Source organism: Amblyomma americanum, chromosome 9 (assembly GCF_052857255.1).
Source record: "Amblyomma americanum isolate KBUSLIRL-KWMA chromosome 9, ASM5285725v1, whole genome shotgun sequence".
In the NCBI taxonomy this organism is placed as follows: Eukaryota; Metazoa; Arthropoda; class Arachnida; order Ixodida; family Ixodidae; genus Amblyomma; species Amblyomma americanum.
In genome coordinates, this window is record NC_135505.1 from 118795207 (window position 1) to 118812151 (window position 16945).

Sequence of the window (16945 nt, forward strand, 5' to 3'; positions counted from 1 at the left end):
TGCCAAACATCGGCAAGCAGTCTATTTTATTTTATTTTTATTTGAACATACTGCTGGCCTCACATTTGAGGCCGTCGCAGGAGTGGGACATCACATACACAAAATAACACAGGTCAAGTAAGTGCCAACACAAAGGCGATCGTAGTCCAACAAGGCAATATGCATTATACAAAAGGTAAAACAAAATAGCAAAACAGGAGCAAGTAGCATATTTGAGGACTTCGGCACGATAAAAAAAAAAAAAACAGTAACAAAAATGCAGACAAGTGTTTAAGGAGCAAGAAATGAAACAATAGCTGCTGAAGAATGATACTGTCATGAGAAACGAGCAACATGGTTAAAAAATATAATAAGCGAGAGTCAGATAAGAAAGTCGGGATGTCATCGTCAGCAAGGAAAAAAGAGTGCAAGAGTTAGCGCACCAGCATCGTAGTTGTTATTGCAAAATAAAGCGTGATATGTTGGCGATGAAATCTTTGAGTGATGCGCAGTTAACAGCATCGCAATGCAGACTATTCCACTCACGGATTGCTTGTGGGAAGAAAGAGTACCTGAATATATCGTTGTGAAATCTGTACTCGGTTAAGTGCTGTTGGTGTTTTGTTCTGGTAGTGCGCGTGTTTGACTTTATTAAGTACTTACTCGTATCGATTTTCATACCGCCATTAAGCAGAAGGAAAAGAAACTTGAGGCGCAGTAGTCTGGCTCGGTTATGTATAGTGGGAAGGTCGGCTTGTCTTAAGAGCTGTGTAGGGGAGTCATGACGGCGATATTTGTTAAAAATAAATCTGACCGCTTTTCGTTGTACGCCCTCTAATCTTTCTATGTATTGTTTGCGGAAGGGGAGCCAACATATTATTCCATAGTCCATTATGGAGCGAACAAGTGAAGTGTATGCTAAGAGCTTAGTGTCGACTGATGCGGATTTAAGCGATCGTTTAATCGAGTAGAGAGCTGCCAGTGCTTTATTAGTAATATAGGCTACCTGCTTGTTCCATTTAAGATCCGAGGAAATTATTACTCCTAAATATTTATATTCTTCTACTTTCCTTAACATCTGTCCTTGTAGATAATAAGGGAGATTTATTGCCGCTCTCTTATTTGTTACTGTCATGCAAACCGTTTTTTCTACATTAATCGTCATCTGCCATGTTTCACACCATTGTGCTATGCTTTCAAGGGCACTATTTAGAATTGCTTGGTCTGCATGGCAGGTTATTTCTTTGTAAATGATGCAGTCGTCTGCAAACATTCTTACTGTTATGTTAGTACTATTATGCAGGTCGTTGATAAAAAGAAGAAAGAGGACAGGGGCCAGAACGGAGCCTTGTGGCACGCCAGACATCACATCGCCGCAATCTGAAGAATGCCCTTTAAAGTGTACATATTGGCGCCGGCCTGTAAGGTAGCCTTTCAGCCATTTGGTAATATTATTGTCACCGAGATAATGGAAAAGTTTTTGGAGGAGCTTAGGGTGGGAGACCCGATCGAACGCTTTCGAAAAGTCTAAGAATATCATGTCTGTTTGGCCACATTTGTCTATTGTAAACGCTAGGTCGTGAATTGTCTCTATTAATTGAGTAGTCGTAGACAAACCTTTTCTAAAGCCATGCTGGTTAGGCACAATTATGTTATTTTTTTCTAGAAATGATAGGATATGTTTAAGAATTAAATGTTCGAGGATTTTGCATGTTGTACAAGTAAGCGAGATTGGTCGATAATTGGATGCGTTGGTAATGTTGCCCGATTTATGTATAGGAATGACCTTGGCAATTTTCCATTTCTCCGGGATTTCGCCTGTTTGCAGTGATTTTTCAAAAATAATCAGCAAGAACTTTGACATCCATCCCGCGTAACGCTTAAGAAATGCATTTGGTATGTTGTCGGGACCACCGGATTTTTTAGGGTCTATTTCAAGTAAGAGGGAAAGAATGCCCGATTCATTTATGATCAAATCATCTATTTTTGCTGTGTTACTCGGAGGATATTCTAGGTCAGGTTTTTTTCCATTGTCGTGCGTAAATACTGATATAAAGTAATCATTGAAGTCTGTAGCCTTCGCGATAGCCTCGGCGGGTGGTGGATTACTGTCCTGACGTGAATTCGAATTGAGGTACCGCCAAAACTTGGAAGGAGATACTTTGATAAAATTACTTAGGGTGACGTTCATGTACTCATCTTTAGCCTTTTTTATAGCTGCCTTTAGTGCATGAGACTTTTCGCGTAATTTATCAGTGTAGACGGGTAGCGGCAGTTTATTCCTCAGTTTCCTATGTCTTGCAGTCTGGCGCTTTAATTGTATAATTTTTCTTGTTATCCAAGGGTTTTTCTTATGCACCGGCTTGACCTTTGTGGGAATATATGCTGATAAGCAGTGCTGAATAATTCTTTCAAACGCTGACCATAATGTGTCTACTGAAGCTGAACTATTCATGGCGAGAGAACTAAAGGTGGAATACGATTCATCTAGATAATCCAGTACACTAACGTCGTCGGCGTTTGTCCAGTCGAAAATTCGTGCACTCATCTTTACCGTAGGTGATGGCACGCCCAGCAGCAAGAAGCATTTAGCTGCTCTATGGTCTGATACGCCATCCACAACTTCCCATGAAACTCTGTCATTTGCAATGCTATCACTCACAAAAATCAAGTCGAGTACATTTCTGCTTACTGCGGTAACACGTGTAGGTTCCTGGATAAGCTGTCTAAGGCCGAAGTTAAAGCTTACATCAAGCAGTGCATCTGTATGAGCTGTATCGGCATTTTTTTTATCAAGCGTGTCCCAGGTTATGCCAGCCAGGTTAAAATCTCCCGTAAGGATTATCTTAGTATTGTGGGTGAAATGACTTTCCATATAATTTGCTAGCACGTGTAAGATATCTAGGGTAGCATTAGGGGGCCGATACATAGTGCCTAAAAAAAAGACGGATGTGTCTACCATGATTTTGCACCAAAGTGCTTCAGCGCCTATGATTTCTGGCATGGGTGTGACGTAAATGTACTCCCTGATCAAGATTGCCACACCACCGCCGCGAGAGCACCTATCTTTGCGCATGACAGTGTAACCAGGAGGGAAGACATCACTACTTGAAATATCAGGAGAAAGCCATGTTTCTGTGATTGCGACAATATCAGGAGAGTGTTCGAGAATGAATGCTTCAAGTTCTGTAGTTTTGTTGACGACACTTCTGGCGTTTATGTTCACTATGATTAAGGTGGGTGGTATTACGTGCTTGATCGGTTTTTTCCCCCTTTGAATGGCTGGTTTTTTGCCACGGGTACTCTGGCTTCTTTATCGTCGTCCCAGACATAAACCTGCTCATTGATTTTAATCTTGTCGTACATAAGTGATACTTTTTCACCCCTATCTCGGTTGTCTTTGCTGCTATCCCAAAGTTTTTTTCGAATGCCACGTACACGTAAAGAAAAATCTTCGCCAACCGAAACACCGGAATTCTTTAGTTTGTAACAATTCTTCATTATGTTTGCCTTGTCTCTGAAGCTTTGCAACTTCAGAATAACTGGTCGGGTTTTGTTTTCAGCTTTGGTGCCTAGGCGGTGCATTCTCTCGATTCCCGAGATTGTGACACCAAGGGTACCGTTAATTTTTTCTGTGATTTTTGAATTCAGGTCATCTGTTTTCTCGTCCTCTTCTTCCGTAATTCCGTAAAAAATTAAGTTTGATCTTCTACTTCTGTTCTCAAGGTCATCAACCTGGAGAGCTAGCCTACTAATGATGTTTTCAAATGTCTCCATTTTCTCCTCAACACCTGCGATTCTGCCTTCGAAATGAGCCAACGTGTCCAGTTTCGCATGAATGCCTTCCAGAGATTCGTTTATAGCCTTGTTGTCTTTTTTTATTACAGCTATCTCACCAGCCAATTTGCGGATTTCAGTCAGGACTTCCTGCATGTTAGGTCCGGGGTTACTTTCCACATCCCCAGCAAGCAGCAGCAAGTACCTCAAAGAGACTATGCTATCACAAATAATTGTATACACTTCGCCTGGGCAAGGCAGCACCACAAGAAAAATGTCGCTACTTCTGTAACATTTGCCAAACCGTTTTCTCACCTGGAGCAAGAAGATGAATGGATTACTCGACATGTTCACTGCGGTGCCACCATGCCCAATGCCGCCGTCGGTCGCATCGCGCCCTTTATAGGCACGTGAAGACGACGGCGCTGTGGAAGCCGCTGTGCCTCCGAGGGGGGCGTAGACCAGTTGATCCAGCCGTCCAAGAAATGCGCCGGGACCCAGCTCGTTCAGCGGGGCTTTGCAGCACTCGGTACAATGCGGAGCAAGCGGTGCATCCAGTGCGTCTCCCGTGACGCACACGCGTCTTTCTGGTAGCTCTATTGCCCGCCATTAATCTTAAATGGAGCGTTTCTTTCCGCCCATAGCAGGCGATATAGGCGTGCGGCTTGCATTGAAAATCACTTGGCCGTAGAGAGTCTCATTGTCGTGTTTTTCTTCCTTCTTTCACCTTGAAATATTAAGTATGCAAGGTCCACATCTAGCGTTGAAAAAGACTCCGTCCAAAGAGGACGAAGCTGTTTTTTTTTCGTGTGCGACATGACGATTCTGAGAGCAAATATGAAGCGTCGAAGATTTGGCGCAATCTGGAAGTGATCATTTCATCTGGTTGAACCATAATCGAAAACACCAACTTCAAACGGTCAGCACTGAACTTCAAAAAAATTAAAAGGCATCCGGTGAGGCGGATACGAACCAGCGACTTCCGGACGTGCGCGTGGCTAGAAACCGCACAGTCCACCCATATAAAAACTGAGAAATAGAGAGATCAAGCTTGTTTTAAAGCACTGCCTGTTTCGCAGGGCTGTTGTGATTTGCGCTGCGACCTAGACACGGCGCCTATAAAACCCTATAGGTCCTATAAAACCCGCGCCAATAATGAACGCTTTGCCCATACGAAGCGTTCATCTTGTCCAAACGTGGGCGAAGCGTCCTGTATGAGGCTTCCCCCACCATTGCTCACTTTGTGCTGGGAATTTTAGGTTATGTTTAAAACGTGAATCAATTAATGTCAACTAATTAATACAGTAGGCGGAAGGAAAAAAAAAACACTAGCCAGTGCTTCACATTTCTCCTAGCAACATTGACTTGACGTTGCTTCGGGACAAATGCTTTCTTTTTTAAAATTTTGATCTACGATAGCTTGGACACCCCGTATATTTTTCAGTCGACGCAGATTATACATCCTCTCATTCACTTTCTGATGCACCTACTGTTTCCTGCTAAGAACGAGCTACAGCCATTCAAAAATTTTAAAATCTTGGGCATGTTAAAAGTGTCCACATGTCAATCTATTTTGAATCGCATCGTCCTAAATGAAACTCGAAACTGCTGAGGAAATACATCCATCGGGTACCTATAGGTTACTCTCAAAGGTTTATTTTCTGAAATTTTGATGCGCTATCAATAGCGTATGTTCAGTCGCATTGTGCTTGAATGTTTCCATGAACACTTTTTAAAAAAGGACAAGATGACAAGTTTATGCAGTCAAAGCCCAAATCTCGGCTAGTTTATTATGAGTCATTATAAATGTATAACTAGCAGTCACGAAGTTTACATAGAAAAGAATCAGGCAGGATCAGCGCTAATGAAAGGTTATGAATGAAAAGAAGTTTATGAATCAAAGTATGATAGGAATTTCATTTCATGGTGCACGATCAAGGTGGATAGGTCACTGCAAGATTTGAGAAAAAAAAGTAACATCCGTCGAGCCGGATTCGAACCAGCGACCTATGGATTACCGCGAGGGTGTAACCTCTACAGTCCACCGCTCTACCAACTGAGCTATCGACGGAACGGACGGACGAGGTTTTGCCGCCTTGCCTGGGCTGTGGTGATTCGCGTGGGTGACCAAGATAGGCAGCCTCTAGTGCTCAGGGTAATCTGTGCCACAAGATTTTCTCCTCTTTCCCGCGCCGCACGTCCAAGCCCTGAGGAAAAACGTTTCTTTACGAACTTTTAAAAACCAAACCAAAAATATCTATCTACATCAATGCGTTCATGTTTTGGTCTCGAGTGACTGGAAAGAACGTGCCTCCGCTGAGTCAAGTAGAAGTGAGGACTTCGCAACGAAAGGGCAGGGTCGAGCATACACGTAGCTGTAAGTTTTTGACAATAGACGGATTCGTAAGAAATCATGCCTGGCATCATTCGTGCAACGTGTGACAAAAAATTGCTCTGCCACAGTAATATCAGCTCGGTGGCCAGCTTAGACAGCGGTGTAGCACATCAGAATACAGCTAAGACGTTAAAACTAGTAGGCTGTTTAACTCGTCTTGAATAGTTAACTTTTTAACTCTTACTGTTAGACTACGTATTGAGAGGCGTGTTGCCCACCGTAATATCTATATCAGTTTTTCAAATTTCGTAAACACAGTCACCCTCGGCGCTGTGACCGAGGCTGGCCTATATAATTTGTTTTTTTTTTGGGGGGGGGGGGGAAAGGAAATGGCGCAGTATCTGTCTCAAATATCGTTGGACACCTGAACCACGCCTGAAGGGAAGGAATAATGGTGGGAGTGAAAGAAGAAAGGAAGAAAGCGGGGCCGTATTGGAGGGCTCCAGAATAATTTCGTCCACCTGTGGACCTTTAACATGCACTGACATCGTACAGCACTCGGGCGCCTTAGCGTTTTGCCTTCATAAAAACGCACAAATTTTCAATTCACTACATGACTGTAGTCCATCATCATCATTCTTTCCATGGCATGCTCTTTCACATGGTCGTTTATAGGCATATATTTATGCCATTTGATCAAAAATGTATTAGTCATCACTCACACTGTTTTGGGAATTGTAGAAAAAAAAATCTTTGTTCACTGACACATGAACATTACTTAAGAGGCCGACATCTTCGACACTGAGGCGACGCAACAGAGCCAGGGAATCTGCGCTTGTAAAGTTGATCTCTTTTTAAAGAAGCTGAGTGTTTTTACTACGTCTCGAATATAGTCTACATCGCGGCGTGGGCGCTGATTCCATGCCTCCTCATTCGCCTTCTGATCCAACGGCTGTGCGCGAGCTAAGAATTAGCGACACCCATTCAGAACCTTTCAAAATAATGAACAAGCTAGAAGTAGATGGAAATCATGCTTTATTAAGGTGCATTTTCTGAAACGAAACACACGAAAATTGAAGAAATAATTCTTTCAGATACTGTGTGTAAAGCAGTGATGTTTGTCTCCTAAATTTTTTTTGTGCGATTGATATAGCGTGCTCGACCGCATATCGCCCTTATGTTTTCAAGGCCACCGTTTGAAAGCAGGAAAAAGGCGAACTTTACAGATAAGCTCGCTAAGTGTCCTAGTTTGGCATGCAAATTTTTTTTTGCATGATGATTGCTGAGAGATCGCTGTGTCAACGCAAAGATAAAAAAAGGCCACTTCCGTCGAGCCGGATTCGAACCAGCGACCTATGGATGTCCGCATTGGGTAACCTCTACAGTCCACCGCTCTACCAACTGAGCTATCGACGGAATCGGTGACCAGCCTTTTGCGCCTTGCCTAGGCGGTTGCGATTCGCACGTGTGACCTACATAGGCAGCCTTTGATTCTTAGGATAGAGTAAACAGCGAGATTCTCACCTTTCCTGCGTCGTTGATCCATTGTTGGGGCTTAAAGGGTTCTTTCTAAGCTCTTTCTACACTTATAGTACTAAGTTTATTTTTTTATATAACAATATTACCCGTCAGCTAAGCGCTCAAATATATGTCATTAAACCTTTCATTTCTTTTTTCCGAGCCAACTAAAAGAACCTGCGTAGGCGAAGCCAAGCAGTACAAGGACTTTGCACTGAAAGGGCTACGTGAAGTATACACTTTAACCTCAAGTTTTTGACATTAGCAGTAATTTGTCTCTCATGACTGGCGAAATTTTTTTTTGCAGAAAACCGCTCCTAGCCGTAAACCCTGCTGCATCTGAAGCGCATTTTTGAGCTTTCTAATTTCGTTCTTTATGAGCAAATGGCGCGAATAAGGCCGCTATTTTTTGTATCAGGTCTTGCAGGATCTATAGTATGTCGAATGCCATAATGCGTGCAGTTAACTATGCTTGGCACAAGCGCTATAAAAGCGACATTTGCTTTAGTTGCTGAATATTTTGCGCACACATCCATCAAGAGGGCACACAACTCATTGAAAACTTCTAAGGCACCCCAAACTGTTTACCCACTACTCACCAGATGACCACCGCATATGAAACAGCGTTAAGCCCATTTTCAGACCTAATGTAATTTTTGTTGCAACCATATTTTTTCCAGAAAATGTTATCTTAGTGAAATTATTAAGCTTGTCACATGGTGTGCAATCAAAACCTCCGCAGTTATTTCCTTCCTTGCGGCAAGTAGTGATATGCACACAATACGGCAGCGCGTTTCAGCAAGTTGAGGAAAGGTGATTAACATGCAGAGCATTAACTCAGCAGCCGTCGAAGCCTTGTGGCCACTTTAGCCATTTTTGTTACCCGTTTCCGGATATCTCTTTGCGCACATGTAGGAGTACTGTTGAGCGGTATTGTCGTGGGGGTGTAGCTAATATGAATTTGAGCATGCTCAAATTCATCTGAGCTACACCCCTACGACAATACCGCTTAACCGTACTCCTACGCGCGCGCACAGATGTATTTAGACAGGCCTTTGACCATGTATGCCATGACATCATTTTTAAAATCCTCGAATATGTATCTTTTGGAGAGGTTATTTTAAAAGGGGTTAAAGTGGCTTATAGTACCTGTACCACGAATGTTGTTGTTAACCCAGAGCTCAGAGACAGAATTGCCGTTAGAGCATCCGTGCGGCAAGGCCGCCCATTTTTACCGCTATTTTTCATTCATTGCCTAGAGCCACTTAGCCGGAATGTAATAAATGACAGCTGTATTCGTGGTTTTGAGCTAAAGCATGTGAAAATAAATTCTTGGTTATGGCGATCATGTGGCAATTTTTGTAGCGACCACAGCAGCATAGAACACGCGATGTCGGTTGTTCGCAGGTTTTGTGAGGTAGCCAATAGCCTTGTTAATTTGGACTAATGTGCGGGCCTTTGGGATGGGAACTGGGCATCAGAGCCTTTGTTTCATGTAAGTGTAGAATGCTCACATGTCCCTTCCAAATACCTGGGTGTTCCTCTTGACAAGTAGCAAGATAACGATGACTTTTTGAAGTAGAAATTCTAGTACTATCCACGCGTACACAGGAATGGTCGGGAAAGGAAATGTTTATGTTAGCGCACGCAAACATAAGTAATGTAAACCTGGGTTCAAAACTTTGCTTTTTGTTGTAGGTCCTTTTGTGCTCTCGACTTAGCATTCGAAAGCTTCATCGTCTCTTCACGGCTTTTGTTTGGTAGTCCTCAAGGAAGAGGACTAAACGTGATAATTTTTTTCTGCGTTTGAGAAAAGGGGTTCTTTCCTTGCCACACTTGCACCTGAGGCAGGTGGTGTCAAGATTTATGTTTCTTTGAGATCAACGCGACCCTTTCCTGCCGAAGTTTATTCAAGGGATGTTTTCTTTGGCTTATCCAAACTATGTTATTTCCACTGAGGACGGGATGCGATACAGTGCAAGCAGGTTTTTGAAGTAAGTGATCTTTGCCTTCCAGTTTCTAAATGCTCGCTTCAGTTTCGAAAACCTTTCAAACGTCACGCGTAGGAAATTGCTTCAAGATTTTCTTGACTGTGTCTTCCCCTAGCCAATATATCCATCTCTGTATAGTGGAGGGCAAGGAGGAAATGTTTTGAAAAGGGTAAGGAAAATGGAGGTGCCAGCGGATGTGAAGACGTTTTTCTCAAAGTTGCAGACTGGTACGTTGCCGGTTAAAACATGGATGGAAGAGAAGGGATTGTTTTTACCAAGGGGTGCTGACTGCTGGTTCTGTCACAAGCCAGAGTCAATAGAACACGCCTTTATTGATTGCTCTGATGCGCTGCTTTTTTGGGACGTGCTCCAGCGTACAATAAAAAAAAGACTTACCCTTGACGCCGTATTGGATACAATTCCTGGACGTTGAATCGGACCTTTATAAATACGATGTAATTTTCCTTCTTGGCCTGTACATCATTTGGCGAAGTAGGATGGCTGTACGACACTGCGATAAAGATGCGCGGTCGGTCCGAGATTACTTTAAAGAAAACATATTTAAGCTGTATGAAATGTGCAAGGAGCTATGTTTTTAAGATGAAGTTATGGAGTTGATGGGAGAGTTGTGTTCTTTGAAACAGTTGTGATTTTTTCACGTGAGTGAAACACATGTTCGCTCGAGAGGGAAGCGCAGAACATTTGTTTTGTGATCTGTTGTAAACTGTGAAGAGATGCAATAAAGACAAAAAAGGTGGTGTAGCTGAGATGGTAAAGCGCTTTCTTAGCATGTGAGAGGTACTGGATCGATACCCAACACCTTAATTTTTTTTATTTTTAACATTTGTCGCACCAGATCATTGCTGAGATGCTCAATGCGAATGCATGGCTTAATGCATATGGATTGCGACGACGTTTGACAGAAATTTTCTCACGGTGCTGCGCTTTTAAAACAGTAGTTGTGAGAAAGGGTTCTCCCTTGACTAAAGTTTCGCTCTCGCCTTATGACACAATATATATATTGGCACGTTTACTTGGTACTTTAATAGAAAGCTTTGCAGGTTAATCTAAGCTGTAGGAGATATAAAGGAGGTGGGGGGGAGCGGTCTTAAAACAGCACTGGTTCTAAGGAGAAATAAAAAGGAAATGACTTTGGATTCGTTGCCATATCGGATAGCACGAGGAGTATTGTCCAGAGATAGCGTGGGCGCATAATAAAACTCACGTTAAAGTGCACGTTAAAGATCCCCACGTGATAGAAATTATTCCGGAGCCCTCCACTACGGCACCTCCTTCTTCCCTTCTTTTTTTACTCCCTCCCTTGTCCCTTCCCTTACGGCGCAGTTCAGGTGTCCAACGATATATGAGACAGATACTGCGCCATTTCCTTTCCCCAAGAACCAATTATTATTATTATTATGGCGGGTTGCACGAGGCCGAGCAGAATCACGTGAACCAGATTGGCTGTACGGGGTGGCACCCTATCCACCCTGTGTGAATATCCAGCCTGGTGCACAAAATATAGGACGGGGGTGGATTAGGTGCCCACGTGGGCAACCCTACCTAGGCCAGTGTTTCGCTCACGACGACAGATTTTGCGCAGAACAGGAACTGTACCGCTATCGCGTTATTATGCGAAAGATAAAAATTAAAAAACCAGGCACCGGCGAGATTCGAACTCACGATCTCCTGTTTACTAGACAGGCGCTTTAACCAACTAAGCCACGGCGCCGACGGGAGGTGAGGGAAAACATTTGCAGTGTTGGCCGACTATTGCTCAAACAGAATTCTTTCTCTTTGTAAAATGCAGGAAAAAAAAAAACTTCGTCCCCTGTGGAAGCAAGCCTTTTCAACGCTAGATCCTCGCCCTGCATGCTTAATCTTTCAAGGTGAAAGAAGGAGAAAAATTACGACAGTTCGACTCCCTTACGTCCAGGTGATTTTCAATGTGAGCCACGCGCCTATGGCCTCTGTTGTGGGCGGCAAGAAACGCTCCGTTTAAGATTAACGACAGGCAATGGAGCTACGAGAAAGACGCGTGTGAGCCACTGCAGACGCACTGATTGCGTAGACTGCTCGCAGATGTTTGGCATGGAGAGGACAGAGTGATAACTTTACTGCTGCCGCGTAAATGATTAATTCGCGCCAAAAAAGGGGCGACAAGGGAACGTTGTTCTGAGAAAGCGAGTAGGGTTGGAGTTCAGTCGAAGTACAGATGAATGTTTCGCTATTCTTTGGCTTTAAGGTTAAAGTCGACATGCCGCTTCCGTGACTATGACTGTGTCTAAAATTTCAACCGCACTGTTGAGTCCTGGCCGCGGCAGCCGCATTTGGATGGATGCGATGACAGCGCGTTGGAGGCAAGAAAGCTCTTGTGGTGTGGGATGTATTAATTCGTGTGCGACGTGACGATTCTGAGAGCAAATAAGATGCGTCGAAGAGTTGGCGCAATCTGGAAGTGATCACTTCATCTGGTTTCACCATAATCGAAAACACCAACGTCAAACGTTCAGCACTGCACTTCAAAAAAAAAATTAAAAGGCACCTGGTGAGGTGGATTTCAACCAGCGACTTATGGATGTGCGCGTGGCTAGAAACCGTACAGTCCGCCCCTATAAAAACTGAGAAATGGAGAGAACAAGCATGTTTTAGAGCTCTGCCTGTTTCTCTGGGGTGTTGTGATTTGCGGTGTGACCTAGACATGGCGCCCATAATACCTACAAAACCCTATAGGCCCTATAAAACCCGCGCCAGTAATGAACGCTTTGCCCATACGAAGCGTTCATCTTGACCAAGCGTTGGCTAAGCGCCCTGCATGAGGCTTCCCCCACCCTTGCTCCCTTATGGCTGGATATTTTAAGTGGTGTTTAAAAAGGGAATCAATTAATGTCAACTAAGTAATAGAGCAGGCGGAAGGAAAAAAAAAACACCAGCCAGTGCTTGACATATCTCCTAGCAATATTGACTTGACGTTGGTTCGGGGCGAATGCTTTCTTTTTTAAATTTTTATCCACTCTAGCTTAGACAGCCCGTATATTTTTCAGTCGACGCATATTATACAACCTCTCATTCACTTTCTGATGCACCTAAGTGCCCCGCTAAGAACGAGCTACAGCCATTCAAAAATTTTAAAATCTTGGGCATGTAAAAAGTGTCCACATGTCAATCTATGTTGAGTAGCATCGTCCTAAATGAAACACGAAACTACTGAGGAAATACATCCTTCGGGTACCTATAGGTTAATCTCAAAGGTTTATTTCCTGAATTCTTGATGCGGTATCAATAGCGTACGTTCGGTGGCATTGTGCTTGAATGTTTCCATGCACACTTTTTAAAGAAAGACTAAATGACGAGTTTATGCAGTCAGAGCACAAATCTAGGATGGTTTATTATTATTCATTATAAACGTAAAACTAGCGGTCAAGAAGTTGACATAGAAAAGAATCAGGCAGGATCAGCGCTAATGAAAGTTTATGAATGAAAAGAAGTTTATGAATCGATGTATGATAGTTAGGAATTTCATTACATGTGCGCTATCAAGGTGGTGCGGCAGAGATGAGAAAAAAAAATTAAAACTTCCGTCGAGCCGGATTCGAACCAGCGACCTATGGATGTCCGCATTGGGCAACCTCTACAGTCCACCGCTCTACCAACTGAGCTATCGACGGAACGGACGGACACGGTTTTGCCGCCTTGCTGTGCCTGTGTTGATTCCCGTGTGTGACCAAGATAGGCAGATTCTAGTGCTCAGGGTAATCTATACCACCTGATTTTCTCCTCTTTCCAGCTTCGCACACCCAAGGCCTGAGGAAAACGTTTCTTTACGAACTTCCCACTTTTTTATTCATATATTTGTTTTTCTTCATTGAAACAACTTTTACCAACCAAACCAAGAAAGCAGATCTGCATCAATGCCTTCATGCTTTGGTCTCGAGTGACTTTAAAGAACGTGCCTCCGCCGAGGCAAGTAGAAGTGACGACTTCACAACGAAAGGGCAGGGTCAAGCATACACGACAACGTTATGTTTTTGACAATAGACGGATTCGTAAGAAATCTTGCCTGGCATCATTCGTGCAACTTGTGACCGAAAATTGCTCTGGCACAGTAATATCGGCTAAGCGGTCAGCATTGTCAGCGGTGTAGCACATCAGAATACAGCTAAGACGTGCTTACTAGTAGGCTGTTTAACTAGTATTGAATAGTTAACTTTTTAACTCTTGCTGTTAGTCTACGTATTGAGAGGCGTGTTGCCCACCGTAATATCTATATCAGTTTTTCGAATTTCGTAAAGACAGTCACCCTCGGCTCTGTGACCGAGGGTGGCCTATATAATTTGTTTTTTTTTGGGGGGGAATGGAAATGGCGCACTATCTGCCTCATATATCGTTGGACATCTGAACGACGCCGTAAGGGAAGTGATAAAGGAGGGAGTGAAAGAAAGGAAGAAAGCGGTGCCGTAGTGGAGGGCTCCAGAATAATTTCGTCCACCTGAGGACCTTTAACGTGCACTGACATCGTACAGCACACGGGCGCCTTAGCGTTTTGCCTCCTTAAAAACGCACCAATTTTCAATTCACTACATGACTGTATTCCATCATCATCATTCTATCCTTGGCATGCTCTTTCACATGGTCGTTTATAGGCATAGTCATCACTCACACTGTTTTGGGAATTGTAGAAAAAAGTCTTTGTCCACTGACACATGAACATTTCGGGAGAGGCCGACATCTTCGACACTTAAGCGACGCAACAGAGCCAGGGAATCTGCGTTTGTAAAGTCGATCTCTTTTTAAAGAAGCTGAGTGTTTTTACTACGTCCCGAATATAGTCTACATCGCGGCGCGGGCGCTGATTCCATGCCTCCTCATTCGCCTTCTGATCCAACTGCTGTGCGCGAGCTAAGAATTAGCGACACCCAGTCAGAACCTTTCAAAATATTGAACAAGCTAGAAGTAGGTGCAAATCATGATTTATTCTGTTGCATTTTCTGAAACGAAACACACGGCAATTGAAGAAATAATTCTTTCAGATTCTGTGCGTAAAGCAGTGACGTTTGTTTCCTAAATTTTTTTTGTGCAATTGATATAGCGTGCTCGACCGCATGTCGCCCTAATGTTTTCAAGCCCACCGTTTGAAAGCAGGCAAAAAGCGAACTTTACAGATAAGCTCGCTAAGTGTCCTAGTTTGGCAAGCAAAATTTTTTGCTTGATGATTCTGGAGAGATCGTTGTGTCAAACGCAAAAATAAAAAAAGCCAACTTCCGTCGAGCCGGATTCGAACCAGCGACCTATGGATGTCCGCATTGGGTAACCTCTACAGTCCACCGCTATACCAACTGAGCTATTTTTTTTTCTTTATTGCCTGGCTTTGACCCATAACATTTACACAAAAAACACTCAACAAAAAACACACAAAACGCTATGTACATACGACACTGTCGTGGTCAGCCATCATGAGTCTGGCTTCGTCATACTAATATTCACGAAGCATACAGAGCGGCTCTAGCCTCGAGAGCCACGCGGGAGGCTCCGCAGCTGCTTTCTGGATGGCCAGAAAGCAGTCCATTCTTTCCCGAAAATAAATTCGGGCAGGTCGTGCGTCTTTGTCACAATAATAGCCTGCCATTCTGGAGCGCCATATACTGTGGAGGCCCAAGAGCATTATGAGATCAAATGGTACCCCATCCTCATTGTCTGTGCTTAAATAGCGAATTCCCTGCGCGTCAAGTGGTAGCTCTTTCTTTATTGTCCTTTGTAACACATCCCAAAAATAAACCCCTTCCCAGCAATACAAAAAAACATGGTCTATTGTTTCGGGCTGTTTACAAATTAAGCAGTTCGATCCCCACGGTAAAAAGAAATCCTTTCCTTCCAAAAACTTTTTAACTGGGAGTGTCCCGGTGTGTAATTTAAAAAAAGGTCTTTACTCCTGGTGGCACCTGCATTTTCTTTACCCTTTTTAAAACATCAGCTCCAGGACCTCCACTGTACAAGGCCCTGTACATAGGCTCTGGGAAAACAATATCACAAAGGTCATGGTACAACTTCTTTCTTTTAGTTTTATACAAATAATCGCTAGAAAAACGCGCTGAAAGAAACTTAACACTTGCTACAATCTCTTTGTAGGAAAATATTAGAAGACAATAGTATTAATGGCTTTAGGTTGCAAGCTGCTGAAGTTAAGCTGCTGGCGTATGCTGACGACGTTGCTGTATTCACGGTTGATCAGGAGAGCATAAGCGAAGCTGTCGGGTGTGTACGCGAGTTCAGCGAAGTCACCGGTAGCGGGGTTAATTGGTCCAAATGCCTCGGACTCTGGCATGGATGGTGGCCATCCCACCCGGACCATTTTGCCAACGTACCGTGGACGACGACACCGGGCAAGTATTTGGGCGTTCCGCTCGATGCTTATCGCGAAAGCGAGGAGTATTGGAAACAGCAAACGAAAGAAGCACGTGACAGAGTTGGAAAATGGAAAGGCACCAATCTCTCTATTTTCGCCAGAGCTACAGTCTGCAACCTGTTTTTTATTAGCAAGCTCTGGTATGTGATGCAGGTTTTGCATTGCTCTCGGGTGCACATTCAGAAGTTACACCGGATTTTTGCCGTCTTTATATGGGCTTCCGAATGGGAACGTTGCAGCCGAACGAACCTGTTCCGGCGGGTAAAAGACGGGGGGTTGGGGCTAGGGCACCTCTTTTTAAGGCAGCTGGTGAACCGTTTTTTTTATTTTTTGCGACGTCTCAGACCCGTTCTTGCGCACCGTGTGCCAGGTGAGGCTGCGGCGATTGCTGCCCGAGTTTGTTGTTACCACAGAAGAGCTCTCGGGTGGAATTTTCGGTTTATACCAACTGAGCTATCGACGGAACGGGCGTAGTGGTTTTTCCGCCTTGCCTGTGCGGTGGCGACACACATGTGTGACCTACATAGGCTGCCTTGGGTTCTCAGAATAAACAGCGAAATTCTCACCTTTCCCGCGTCGTTGATCCATTGTTGGGGCTGAAAGGTTTCTAAATTTTTTCCGTACTTATAGTACTAAGTTTATTTTTTATTTAACAATAATATTGGTCCGCTAAGCGCTCAAATATATGTCATTAAACCTTTCATTTCTTCTTTCCGAGCCAACTAAAAGAACCTGCGTAGGCCGAGCCAAGCAGGACGAGGACTTTTTCACTGAAAGGGCAACGTGATGTGTACACTATAACCGTAAGTCTTTAACATTAGCACTAATTTGTCTCGCATGACTGGCGCAACTCTTTTTTCAAAAAACCGTCTTGAGTAGTAAACCCGGCTGCGTCTGAAGTGCATTTTTCAGCTTCTAATTTCGTTCTTTATGAGCAAATGG

The 16945-nt window shown here is 43.6% G+C and overlaps 4 non-coding genes across 4 annotated transcripts; all 4 read right to left on the reverse strand.

Moving 5' to 3' along the window:
• Window positions 1-5735: 5735 nt before the first annotated feature.
• TRNAY-GUA (transfer RNA tyrosine (anticodon GUA)) lies at window positions 5736-5827 on the reverse strand. Its single transcript is given in 2 exon segments — window positions 5736-5771; window positions 5791-5827. It is a non-coding gene; the product is annotated as a tRNA-Tyr (tRNA).
• Window positions 5828-7416: 1589 nt separating this feature from the next.
• Window positions 7417-7507, reverse strand: TRNAY-GUA (transfer RNA tyrosine (anticodon GUA)). Its single transcript is given in 2 exon segments — window positions 7417-7452; window positions 7471-7507. It is a non-coding gene; the product is annotated as a tRNA-Tyr (tRNA).
• Window positions 7508-11258: 3751 nt separating this feature from the next.
• Window positions 11259-11332, reverse strand: TRNAT-AGU (transfer RNA threonine (anticodon AGU)). Its single transcript has one exon. It is a non-coding gene; the product is annotated as a tRNA-Thr (tRNA).
• A 1845-nt stretch (window positions 11333-13177) lies between these two features.
• Window positions 13178-13268, reverse strand: TRNAY-GUA (transfer RNA tyrosine (anticodon GUA)). Its single transcript is given in 2 exon segments — window positions 13178-13213; window positions 13232-13268. It is a non-coding gene; the product is annotated as a tRNA-Tyr (tRNA).
• Between the last annotated feature and the right edge of the window lie 3677 nt (window positions 13269-16945).